This window comes from Panulirus ornatus, chromosome 26 (assembly GCF_036320965.1).
Source record: "Panulirus ornatus isolate Po-2019 chromosome 26, ASM3632096v1, whole genome shotgun sequence".
Lineage (NCBI taxonomy): Eukaryota > Metazoa > Arthropoda > Malacostraca > Decapoda > Palinuridae > Panulirus > Panulirus ornatus.
Window position 1 is genome coordinate 3,752,695 of NC_092249.1, and position 14,369 is coordinate 3,767,063.

A 14,369-nucleotide genomic window follows, 5' to 3' on the forward strand; every position below is an offset into this window, starting at 1 on the left:
TGTCAAAATGGTTACTTTCTTTATTAAGCCCTTTAGTGGTAAGATATCAAATTCTAATATCATGAACAATGTAGATTTAGTCAACAAGCTTAACAATATCAATGTCAATTTTGATTTCAAACTAGTTAGCTTTGGTGTTTCCTCACTTTTCACAAAATTTCCAGTTGATGACCTTTTAGAATATTTGTTTGAAGTCTTGGATGATATTCACTTAATGTTTCAAAGTCTGTTTTCATTGAACTGATAAACTTGTGTATAAAATACTGTATATTCCAATTCAATGGAGATTATTATGCTCAAAAATTTGGTATGGCAATGGGTAACCCTCTTTCCCCTGTACTAAGTAATCTTTATGTAGAATTTTTTTTAAACAAAATTACTAAAGGATATCTTACCTTCTAATTCAATTTATGTAGATGATGTTCTTTGTGTTTGGCCAACAAATGAAAATTTACAAATATTTCTCCCCTTACTTAACAATTTAGTACCTTCCATCAAATTTACTGTAGAAAATAAAAATAATGGTATGTTACCATTTTTAGATTGCATGATCTATAGGCAAGGAAACAAGTTTAAGCTTAGCATATACAGAAACCCTACCAATGTATGCTCATATATCCATTATTATTCATCTCAACGTGACAGAGTTAAATTATCATCATTTCAATCTATGTTCCTTAGGGCATTACGTATTTGCAGTCCAGAGTATATTGATAATGAGTTTGAGAAGATATATTCTATTGGATCTAAGTTAAAGTACCCTAGATCTTTCATTGATAAATCCCTTAAGTTAGCAAAGAAATCATTTTATAGAGTTGAGCCCAAACCTCCCATTGACACCAAGAATCTTTTAGTTCTCCCTTTTAATACTAATTTTACTTTACTTTCCATGATGCTTAAATCCTTTAATGTAAATGTTGCCTTCAGCAACAATAATACTATGCAGAATATCTTAATCAGGAATTCACCAGAAAATTCTCCTGGGTGCATCTATAAAGAGCCATGCAGAATTTTGTGATAAGTTTTATGTTGGGCAGACTGGTAAGGCTCTTTCTGTTAGACTTAAGCAACATAAATATAGTATAAGAACAGGACAAGAATCGAATGCCTTGTTTAATCACATCAAAATGTACGATCATTGTATTGACTGGAGTAATGCCATCTCAGTTATTAACTCTAATTCTATTACCACGAGAAATATCATTGAATCTTCTATCATTAAATGAACACAATTATAATCTTAATATTAGTGATGGTCTATACAAATTAGATAACTTTATTGTTGATAAAATTTGTAAAATGATAAGTTTATGAGCGCTCATTGTCTGTCTTGGACAACTGCACGTTTACCAAATGGCGTCCTAGCTTTGTCTCTTCGTTGTATATCAACTGACTGTTATGTTTCTCTCTTGTGTCTCCCGTGATGATGTCATTATTACATGAAAGTGCAATTGGAAACTTATCGTGTTTCACTTCCCCTGTTGACTCTTAGGAATATACTTGATCATGCACAAAATTGTAATCCTTTCCAATATATACATATTGAACCAGGGCATGTGAAGCATCTGGGGTAAACCCTGGAAAGTTCTGTGGGGCCTGGATGTGGAAAGGGAGCTGTGGTTTTGGTGCATTATTACATGACAGCTAGAGACTGAATGTGAACGAAAGTGGCCTTTGTTGTCTTTTGCTAGCGCTACCTCACGCACTTTTGGGGGGAGGAGATGGTTATTTTCATGTGTGACAAGGTGGCGATGGGAATGAATAAAGGCAGACAGTATGTATTATGTACATGTGTATATATGTATATGTCTGTGTGTGTATATATATGTATACATTAAGAAAGGTATGTATATATGCATGTGTGGACGTGTATGTATATACATGTGTGTGTTGGGCCATTCTTTCGTCTGTTTCCTTGCGCTACCTCGCTAACATGGGAGACAGCGGCAAAGCAAAATAAATAAATATATATATATATATATTTGGATGGTATTGCAGTGGAATTTATTAAAAAAGGGGGTGACTGTGTTGTTGACTGTTTGGTAAGGTTATTTAATGTACGTATGATTCATGGTGAGGTGCCTGAGGATTGGCGCAATGCTTGCATAGTGCCATTGTACAAAGGCAAAGGGGATAAGAGTGAGTGCTCAAATTACAGAGGTATAAGTTTGTTGAGTATTCTGGGTAAATTATAAGGGAGGGTATTGATTGAGAGGGTGAAGGCATATACAGAGCATCAGATTGGGGATGAGCAGTGTGGTTTCAGAAGTGGTAGAGGATGTGTGGATCAAGTGTTTGCTTTGAAGAATGTATGTAAGAAATACTTAGAAAAGCAAATGGATTTGTATGTAGCATTTATGGATCTGGAGAAGGCATATGATAGAGTTGATAGAGATGCTCTGTGGAAGGTATTAAGAATATATGGTGTGGGAGGCAAGTTGTTAGACGCAGTGAAAAGTTTTTATCGAGGATGTAAGGCATGTGTACATGTAGGAAGAGAGAAAAGTGATTGGTTCTCAGTGAATGTAGGTTTGTGGCAGGGGTGTGTGGTAACTCCATGGTTGTTTAATTTGTTTATGGATGGGGTTGTTAGGGAGGTGAATGCAAGAGTTTTGGAAAGAGGGGCAAGTATGCAGTCTGTTGTGGATGAGAGAGCTTGGGAAGTGAGTCAGTTGTTGTTCGCTGATGATACAGCGCTGGTGGCTGATTCATGTGAGAAACTGCAGAAGCTGGTGACTGAGTTTGGTAAAGTGTGTGAAAGACAAAAGTTTAGAGTAAATGTGAATAAGAGCAAGGTTATTAGGTACAGTAGGGTTGAGGGTCAAGTCAATTGGGAGGTAAGTTTGAATGGAGAAAAACTGGAGGTAGCGCTAGGAAAAGACAACATAGGCCACATTCGTTCACACTCAGTCTCTAGCTGTCATGTAATAATGCATCGAAACCACAGCTCCCTTTCCACATCCAGGCCCCACAGAACTTTCCATGGTTTACCCCAGACGCTTCACATGCCCTGGCTCAATCCACTGACAGCACGTCGACCCCAGTATACCACATCGTTCCAGTTCACTCTATTCCTTGCCCGCCTTTCACCCTCCTGAATGTTCAAGACCCTGATCACTCAAAATCTTTTTCACTCCATTTTTCCACCTCCAATTTGATCTCCCACTTCTCCTTGTTCCCTCCACCTCTGACAAATATATCGTCTTGGACAATCTTTCCTCACTCATTCTCTCCATGTGACCAAACCATTTCAAAACACCCTTTTCTGCTCTCTCAACCACACTCTTTTTATTACCACACATCTCTCTTACCCTATTATTACTTACTTGATCAAACCACTTCACACCACATATGTCCTCAAACATCTCATTTCCAGCACATCCACCTTCCTCCGCACAACTCTATCCATAGCCCACGCCTCGCAACCATATAACATTGCGGGAACCACTATTCCTTCAAACATACCCATTTTTGCTTTCCGAGATAATGTTCTCGACTTCCACACATTCTTCAACACTCCCAGAATTTTCGCCCCCTCCCCCACTCTATGGTTCACTTCCGCTTCCATGGTTCCATCCACTGCCAAATCCACTCCCAGACATCTAAAACACTTCACTTCCTCCAGTTTTTCTCCATTCAAATTTACCTCCCAGTTGACTTGACCCTCAACCCTACCCTAGCTAATAACCTTGCTCTTATATATATTCTTTTCTTTCAAACTATTCGCCATTTCCCGTGTTAGCGAGGTAGCGTTAAGAACATAGGACTGGACCTTTGAGGGAATATTCTCACCTGGCCCCCTTCTCTGTTCCTTCTTTTGGAAAATTAAAAAATATATATATATATATATATATATATATATATATATATATATATATATATATATATTTTTTTTTTTTTTTTTTTTTATACTTTGTCACTGTCTCCCGCGTTTGCGAGGTAGCGCAAGGAAACAGACGAAAGAAATGGCCCAACCCCCCCCCCCATACACATGTACATACACACGTCCACACACGCAAATATACATACCTACACAGCTTTCCATGGTTTACCCCAGACGCTTCACATGCCTTGATTCAATCCACTGACAGCACGTCAACCCCTGTATACCACATCGCTCCAATTCACTCTATTCCTTGCCCTCCTTTCACCCTCCTGCATGTTCAGGCCCCGATCACACAAAATCTTTTTCACTCCATCTTTCCACCTCCAATTTGGTCTCCCTCTTCTCCTCGTTCCCTCCACCTCCGACACATATATCCTCTTGGTCAATCTTTCCTCACTCATTCTCTCCATGTGCCCAAACCATTTCAAAACACCCTCTTCTGCTCTCTCAACCATGCTCTTTTTATTTCCACACATCTCTCTTACCCTTACGTTACTTACTCGATCAAACCACCTCACACCACACATTGTCCTCAAACATCTCATTTCCAGCACATCCATCCTCCTGCGCACAACTCTATCCATAGCCCACGCCTCGCAACCATACAACATTGTTGGAACCACTATTCCATCAAACATACCCATTTTTGCTTTCCGAGATAATGTTCTCGACTTCCACACATTTTTCAAGGCTCCCAAAATTTTCGCCCCCTCCCCCACCCTATGATCCACTTCCGCTTCCATGGTTCCATCCGCTGACAGATCCACTCCCAGATATCTAAAACACTTCACTTCCTCCAGTTTTTCTCCATTCAAACTCACCTCCCAATTGACTTGACCCTCAACCCTACTGTACCTAATAACCTTGCTCTTATTCACATTTACTCTTAACTTTCTTCTTCCACACACTTTACCAAACTCAGTCACCAGCTTCTGCAGTTTCTCACATGAATCAGCCACCAGCGCTGTATCATCAGCGAACAACAACTGACTCACTTCCCAAGCTCTCTCATCCCCAACAGACTTCATACTTGCCCCTCTTTCCAGGACTCTTGCATTTACCTCCCTAACAACCCCATCCATAAACAAATTAAACAACCATGGAGACATCACACACCCCTGCCGCAAACCTACATTCACTGAGAACCAATCACTTTCCTCTCTTCCTACACGTACACATGCCTTACATCCTCGATAAAAACTTTTCACTGCTTCTAACAACTTGCCTCCCACACCATATATTCTTAATACCTTCCACAGAGCATCTCTATCAACTCTATCATATGCCTTCTCCAGATCCATAAATGCTACATACAAATCCATTTGCTTTTCTAAGTATTTCTCACATACATTCTTCAAAGCAAACACCTGATCCACACATCCTCTACCACTTCTGAAACCGCACTGCTCTTCCCCAATCTGATGCTCTGTACATGCCTTCACCCTCTCAATCAATACCCTCCCATATAATTTACCAGGAATACTCAACAAACTTATACCTCTGTAATTTGAGCACTCACTCTTATCCCCTTTGCCTTTGTACAATGGCACTATGCACGCATTCCGCCAATCCTCAGGCACCTCACCATGAGTCATACATACATTAAATAACCTTACCAACCAGTCAACAATACAGTCACCCCCTTTCTTAATAAATTCCACTGCAATACCATCCAAACCTGCTGCCTTGCCGGCTTTCATCTTCCGCAAAGCTTTTACTACCTCTTCTCTGTTTACCAAATCATTTTCCCTAACCCTCTCACTTTGCACACCACCTCGACCAAAACACCCTATATCTGCCACTCTGTCATCAGACACATTCAACAAACCTTCAAAATACTCATTCCATCTCCTTCTCACATCACCGCTACTTGTTATCACCTCCCCATTTACGCCCTTCACTGAAGTTCCCATTTGCTCCCTTGTCTTACGCACCCTATTTACCTCCTTCCAGAACATCTTTTTATTCTCCCTAAAATTTACTGTACCCTATAATTCTTTGAAACAACAATCTGCTTTCTGACCTCCCAGTGATCAGATGCTGCAACATGAGTAAGCCTCCACTTTCTCATTAACACTCCATTCTGCACATAAAATCCTACTGACACATCACTCCCACTCCCATTTCTAGCAGCTTCAATGCAACATTCCCTCAAACTCTCATCACCCTTCTGTAACTTTGTCAATTCCTCCTTGTCCACCACAAAATCTGGAAATACATAAATTTCTAATTCCAAAGTCTCTTCTTATTTCAAAATTCTACTGTATATTTCTAGCTACAGCCTCGTCATCAAATATATCACCTAAATCACATTAAACTTCTCTCTTTTACAATGACAGGGTCACAATACAAACTAGATAAACAATATCACTATGCTGTACATTGCTATCAATCTGATTTTCTACATTTTTATGTCAAATCATTACCCAATTGCATGTGTTTTCCAGGTATGGGAAATTCCTCATATCCCAAATTTTACACAACCACTCACAAATCCGCTCTCAAGATTTAAATAATGCAATGGAATAGACTTACCTAAACATAAAACTCTTACACTTATTTTTTCCCCAGAGTACGACTCCTTTGTCTAATATAATACATCTTTCAGAACTAAACTGATTTCCTCCGGTATCTGTCAATATTAAAATTTTCTTCTCAGGACTATCTTTAATCCTAACCTTTCCTTCCATAATATATGACTCACAATTTACAGATTTTGGTTTATTCACATTAGAATCATTACCTCTTACCTCACTAATATCCTGTGGCTTTTCCCGAGCAACAGTTAATCTTATAGACTTTGAGCTTTTCTGACACTGATATTCAGCATGACATCCACATCCCAAACATTTCACTGGTGGTCTCTCCTGTCAACTAACATAAGGATTATGACTGAACTAAGGTCTTGAATTGTGTCTGTCTTTGGAATCTATTCGCTATATTGTTTTGTGGCTCATAATTAGGTGGACCTTCTACAAAATAATGTTGACACGGCTGTTTAACATTTGAAGAGTTTGGATATCTATAAGGTTTGGCATAATTCTTTGTATACATGATACTTCTTTATAATATTTGTGAGCTAATTCTAACTGGTCAGCCATTCTGGCTGCATCCATCACATTTTTCACTTCTCTTACTTATTTTGTAATTCGTTTCGGGGAGTACAATACTTTTGAAATGTTCCTACAGGATTAGTTGTCTTATTTCACCCCTTGTATCTGTCTCCTCAAACACCCGACCTGTCAAATTCCATTACACACACACACTCTCTCACCACCTCAAGATGAGCTCGTCCCCTAGTTTTCCTGGCGTTCCTAAACCTTCTGCATCCTTTTCCACAAGTTTCAATACTACTCTTTTTTAAGCCTTATAACCCACTGATTCCATCATACTCAGACATGCATAGGCCTCTCTAGCCTTACCCTTATATTTACTCTGCACCAACAAAGCCCAGTCACTTTCAATGCATTCTTTCATAATTGCAAGTTTCCCAAACTGAATAAAGAAGTCCTCAGCTTCTTCTTCTATCAAGTCAGATAACTAACTTACTCTGTCGTCTTTATCTCCATTGTTTCTTCTTGTACCCTTACCTGTCGATAGAGATGATCAGTATTATTACACAAGGGTACAGTAGAGTGCTAACCCACACCACTTGGTTACTTACCTTGGATCTCAGCTTTTAATATTAATGGCCTCAGCTCCCAATCTATACTTCGACACAGCCTCTGGATGGTTGGTAGTCACAGCATCATCATCATTCATGGACGACCTCCACCTTTTCCTTTACGGGTGTCTAATCGGCCCATTAAGCCAGAACTCTGAAATGACGGCTAATGTTAACACAGTGATTTGGGATAAAGATTCCCTTTACCATCTGGCTAACATCTGAGCTCACGGCCGCTTGATATATATATATATATATATATATATATATATATATATATATATATATATATATATATATATAATCTTTGCATGCAACACTGGTTAAATAACAAACACGATATAAAAGTTGTAGAAAACATATACCTACATCAAAAATAAACACCTCCTCTCAGAACACAGATATGACATAATATACTCTTAATCCAATGATCTCCCTCTAATCATTTCACTTAGAAAGTCTCAGGCAATTATACTCGCCTCAATTTACACGATAATCATCTGATATCACCAAGATGTGTACGGATAATAGGATACATTTTCCCGACGCTGTTATGCAACACTTTCCCAATACCTACCTATTCAGAGGCTGAACATCCAAAATTCCAATACTTTTTCCATTTTTTTTGTTTTGCACACATGTACTTCCTATTATTCTATTTTATTTCTTACATATTCCTTGGTCTATAATAAAATTGTAATATTAAATCTGGATGGAGAAACAGTTGTCGCGTAAAATATGGTAAAATTGGAAATACTCGTCTGCTGCTGATACCCTTATCTCCTTTATCCCATGGATAACCTTTAATGAAGGAGGATTATTCCCGGTTATTAGTAAAATCATGTGCCATGAAGCATATCAATATATCAAACAGTTTGCTGTTTTCATTAAAATCTCGAGAATACCTTATCCAGTTGGAACTATGATTTTAAATGCTTTTTTTTATATTTCATAAGAGTGAAATTGCCCAAGGTAATTGAGAGAATACTACAAACCGAAAGTGGCACTTTTAAGTCTGTCTAATGCTTAATAAATTCATTTTTTACATAATAGGACGCTATGTGTGCAAAATGCAATTATCATAATCTGAGTAACTTTACCAAACATACATCACTAATATTTTATTTTTACAATAACTGACACAGCATCGACAATCCTGACCAAATCTGAGGCCGTTACCAGGCGGAAAAAAGACAAAACAGAAGAAAAAAGGAAATGTTTATGGACCCAGTTCTTAAAAGTAATAAAGGTTGCAGCAAGGGGGGAAGACAAAAGAGGGGAAGAGAGTGCTAAGAGCGGCATGCGAGTGAATTTAGTATTTTACTCTAGCTAACACCAGACTATTTCACTCAGACTGTCGCTACATAATCATACTCAACATACGGGAAACCCCATGCAGCAAGCGCTAACCCTCAATGTGTAAATGGATTAAAATCGTCCAGTATAAAAGAACAAGTTCATCAGCTCTTTGGAGTTAATCATTATAGTGTCTACCTTGTAACACGGGCGAGGGACGAAGCTATTATCAACCTATGAGTGCAGTCATTGCACTGACTTGAAAATGCACTCGCCCCAAAGAGGGATTCATTATAATTTCATTTATCACAACTGTGAGGCGACAGATCGCTGCTTGAACAACATTTTCAATACATTACTTGAACGTGCAAAGTTTGCGACAGAACTCGAAGTGAGGGATCGTCTCTATTGTTAATATAGAAGGATGCATGAGCTTAGGTAAGACAATGTGGGAGATGAGTGCTAGTGTGAGGCTATTTCGTTAAAGAGGTCCTAAGAGGAATGTTTTGAGTATCAGGGCCACAATCTGTTTTTATCATGGATAAAGCAACATCAGCTTAGTAACAGCATGTAGTTTTTGCCAGCTGAATGAAGTAACAAATAATGAGTGGTATGTGCTCAATGAAACTCTGTCCGTCTTCAAGGGAGAGGCACCTTATATTTACTGAGAACGTAGCCAAGTGATAAAGATTATTATTAGTAACGCCGTATTTCAGTGATATACCCGTAAGTAAGCAAGCAGACGAAAGCATTGATAAATAAAGTATTTCTATTGATATGAATTAATCAACATTTGAGGCTTCGGTCTCGAAGTGAACCGCTGACTCCACAAATACTTCTGGTTGCGCAGTGTCCTAAATATAAGTCGTAACTCCTAATACAACTAATAAAATGTGCTTAATAGATAGACATTATACGTATTACAAAGGATACACACACACACACAAAGTATATATATATATATATATATATATATATATATATATATATATATATATATATATATATATATATATATACACATAGTTCACGTCTATAATACAGAGTACTTATACACAATTCATGACTACAAAGCAGTGACTGAGACAGCAATACGTCGAACAATCACATACTAAGACACAAACGTTCTCGGGACTCCGTTCATAAGTTTTCACTACCATCTCCGTGTTTGCTACTAGGGATGTTGCCAGAAGTCGCTAATTGTGTCCAGGTCCTTCGTCCCCTGACTGTACCTTAGACAGAAAACTAACTTAACAAAACGTAATGGATAACTGAAGCAATGATTGGGAATGAGGGGAAATAACTTTACATAGTTAGTGGCTGACTCAGGTGAAAAACTGCAGAAGTTGGTGACTGAGTTTGGTAAAGTGTGTGAAAGGAGAAAGATGAGAGTAAATGTGAATAAGAGCAAAGTTATTAGGTTCAAGGAACAGGTTAATTAGGAAGTGAGTTTGAATGGAGAAAAATTGGAGGAAGTGTTGTACATGTCTGGGAGTGGAATAAGCAGCGGATGGAACCATGGAAGCGGAAGTGAGTCACAGGGTGGGGGAGGAAGCCAAGGTTTAGGGAGCGATGAAAAATTTGTGGAGGGAGAGAACGTTATCTTGGAGAGCAAAAATGGGTATGTTTGAAGGAATAGTAGTTCCAACAATGTTACATGGTTGCGAGGCATGGGCTATAGACAGGGTTGTACGAAGGAGAGTGGATGCGTAGGAAATGAAATGGTTGAGGACAATATGTGGTGTGAGGTGGTTTGATCGAGTAAGAAATGAAAGGGTAAGAGAGATGTGCGGAAATAAAAAGAGAGTGGGTGAGAGTGCAGAGGGTGTGTTGAAATGGTTTGGACATACGGAATGTGAGGAAAGACTGACAAAGAGGATATATATGTCAGAGGTGGAGGGAATAAGAAGCGGGAGACCGAATTGGAAGTGGAAGGATGGAGTGAAAAAGATTTTGAGCGATCGGGGAGTGCAAGGAATAGAGTGAATTGGAACTATGTGTATACCGGGGTCGACGTGCTGTTAATGGACCTAACCAGGGTATGTGAAGCATCTGGGGTAATCCATGGAAAGGTCTGTGGGGCTTGGATGTGGATAGGGAGCCATGGTCTGTGCATTAAACATGACAGGTAGAGACTGAGTGTGAACGAATGTGGCCTTTTTTGTCTGTTTTCTTGGCGCTACCTTGCTAAAGCGGGAGGTGGCGAGCTGTCTCCTGTGGGGCGGGGTAGCGACAGGCATGGATGAAGGCAAAAAAGTATGAATATGTGCATGTGTATATACGTAAATGCCTGTGTGTGTGTGTGTGTGTGTGTGTGTGTGTGTATGCATATATGGGCGTTTTTGTATAAATATATGTGAGTGAATAGGCCATTCTTCGTCTGTTTTCTGGCGCTACTTCACTGACGGGGGAAATAGCGATCATGTATAATGATAATGATATATATCTATATATATATATATATATATATATATATATATATATATATATATATATATTATTTTTTTTCCATATTTACGGTTAATGGAAGCATAACTAGATATTTTCCATGTGTATATTACGTATATTACGCTACCTCGCAAATGCGGGAGACGGCGACAAAGCAAAAAAAAAAAAAAAAAAAAAAGTAAATTACGTATAAAGGCGTATCAGCATGGTACATTACAGGTTTGAGAAAAAAATTTCGGCTAAGCAATACCCTACATTTTACGGTATTTTTCGAAGGGCAATAGATTTATTTGAAAACTTCAGTATAAGGGCCATTTTCCACGCAGAATATGAAAAGGGTTGTTATATTGCTGTTGTTGGGCGGGAGTCATTAAGGCCTGTAACTGATAATTAAATTTGAAGATTGCGTCATTTATTCGGTTCGTATTAATCGAATATTTGCGGTTTAGTGAAGCATAACGACATATTTTCCTCAAGTCACTATCATTGTGGAAATATATATATATATATATATATATATATATATATATATATATATATATATATAACATACAAACCTCCAACAGCCAGGATCGAACCCGGGACCCCTGCGCAACAGGCGAGGCGGGAGCGGTACCGCTACCCTATGGTCGCCCTTAAATATATATATATATATATATATATATATATATATATATATATATATATATATATATACATATATATATATATATATATATATATATATATATATACATATATATATATATATATATATATGTGTGTGTGTGTGTGTGTGTGTGTGTGTGTGTGTGTGTATACTATCCTCGGGAATAGCTGAGAAAGAATACTTCCCACGTATTCCCTGCGTGTCTCCTGCGTTAGCGAGGTAGCGCAAAGACACAGACAAAAGAATGGCCCAACCCACCCACATACACATACATGACCGCCCACACACGTACATATACATACCTATATATTTCAACATATATATGCATATACATAGAGAGACATAGACATATCTACACATGTACATATTCATACTTGCCTTCATCCGTTCCCGTCGCCACCCCGCCACACATGAAACAACACCCCCTCCCCCCGGGCGCGCGCGAGGTAGCGCTAGGAAAAGACAACAAAGGATACATTCGTTCACACTCAGTCTGTATTTGTCATATGTAATGCACCGAAGCCACAGCTACCTATTCACATCCAGGCTCCACAGACCTTTCCATGGTTTGCCCCAGACGCCTCACATGTCCTGGTTCAGTCCACTGACAGCACGTCAACACCGTTATATCACATCGTTCAAATTCATGTTGTTCTTAGCACATCTCTCACCCTTCTGTAATAATTCAGGCCCCAATCGCTCAAAATTTTTTTCAAACTAGAGGCATAAGTTTGTTCGGTATTCCCGGGAAATTACAGGATGGGTATTGATTGAAGGGTGAATGCATGTGCAGAGCATGAGATTGGTGAAGAGCAGTTTGGTTTCACAAGTGGTATAGGATGTGTGGATCAGATGTTTGCTTTCCTGAATGTGTGTGAGAAATACTTAGAAAAACAGATGGATTTGTATGAAGCATTTATGGATCTGAGCAAGGCATATGATAGGTTTGATAGAGATGCTTTGTAAAAGGTCTTAAGAGTATATATGGTGTGTGAGGTAAGTTGCTATAAGCAATGAAAAGTTTTTACCAAGGATGTAAGGCATGTGTATGAGTAGGAAGAAAGGAGAGTGACTGGTTCCCAGTGAATGTCGGTCTGCGGCAGGGGTATGTGATGTCCCCATGGTTGGTTATTTGTTTATGGATGGGGTGATTAGAGAGGTAAATGCAAGAATTTTGGAGAGAGGGGTTAGTATGCAGTCTGTTGGGGATGAGAAGGCCTGGGAAGTGAGTCAGTTGTTGTTTGCCGACGATACAGCTCTAGTGGCTGATATGAGTGAGAAACTGCAGAAGTTGGTGACTAAGTTTAGAAAAGTGTGTGAGAGGAAAAAGTTGAGAGTAAATGTGAATAAGAGCAAAGTTATCAGGTTCAGTAGGTATGAGGGACAAGTAAATTGGAATGTAAGTTTGAATGGAGAAACATTGGAGGAAGTGGTTTTACATATCTGGGAGTGGACTTAGCAGAGGATGGAACCATGGAAGGGAAAGTGGGTCACAGGGTGGGGGAGGGGGCAAAGGTTCTGGGAGCGATGAAGAATGTGTGGAAGGAGAGAACGTTATCTCAGAGAGCAAAAATGGGTGCGTTTGAAGGAATAGTAGTTCCAACAATGTTATATGGTTAAGAGGCATGGGCTATACATAAGGTTGTGTGGACAAGGGTGGATGTGTTGGAACTTAAATGTTTGAGGACAATAAGTGGTGTGATGCGAAGCAGGAGACCAAATTGGAGGTTAGAAGGATGGAGTGAAAAAGATTTTGAACGATTGGGGCCTGAACACACAGGAGGGTGAGAGGCATGCAAGGAATAGAGTGAACTGGAAAGATGTGGTATACTGGGGTCGACATGATGTCAATGGATGGAACCAGGGCATGTGAAACATCTGGGGTAAACCATGGAAAGGTCAATGGGGCTTGGATGTGGAGAGGGATCTGTGGTTTTGGTGCATATCCACACGACAGATAGAGCCTGAAAGTGAATGAATATGGCCTTTTTAGTCTGTTTTCCTGGTGCTACCTTGCTGAAGCAGGGGGTTGCAATGCTGTTTCCTGTGAGTCAGGGTAGCAACAGGAATGGATGAAGGCAATCAAGTATGAATATGTATATGTCTGTATATGTGTATGTATATGTGCGTATATGGGCGTTTATGTATATATACGTGTATATGAGTGGATGGGCCATTCTTTGTCTATTTCCTGGTGCTACCTCGCTGACGTGGAAAACAGCAATCATGTATAGAAAATATGTATGAGTGCGTGTGTGTGGGTGTGTGTATGAATGTTGATATGGAGCTGTGGTTTTGATGCATTACACATGACAGCTAGAGACTGAGTGTGAACCAATATGGCCTTTTTTGTCTGTTTTTCTGGTGCTACCTCACTGACACTGGGATTAGGGATGTTTCCTGTGGGGCAGGGTGGTGCTGGGAAT

At 39.2% G+C, this 14,369-nt stretch overlaps 1 protein-coding gene across 1 annotated transcript in view; it reads right to left on the reverse strand.

The window, feature by feature from the left end:
* TBC1d7 (TBC1 domain family member 7) overlaps positions 1-14,369 on the reverse strand; it is a 42,806-nt gene that overhangs the window by 6,336 nt on the left and 22,101 nt on the right. The window contains exon 4 of the transcript XR_011714620.1: positions 7,551-7,704. The gene's annotated coding sequence lies outside the window, so the exon portion shown is untranslated. The remainder of the gene's footprint in view (positions 1-7,550; positions 7,705-14,369) is intronic.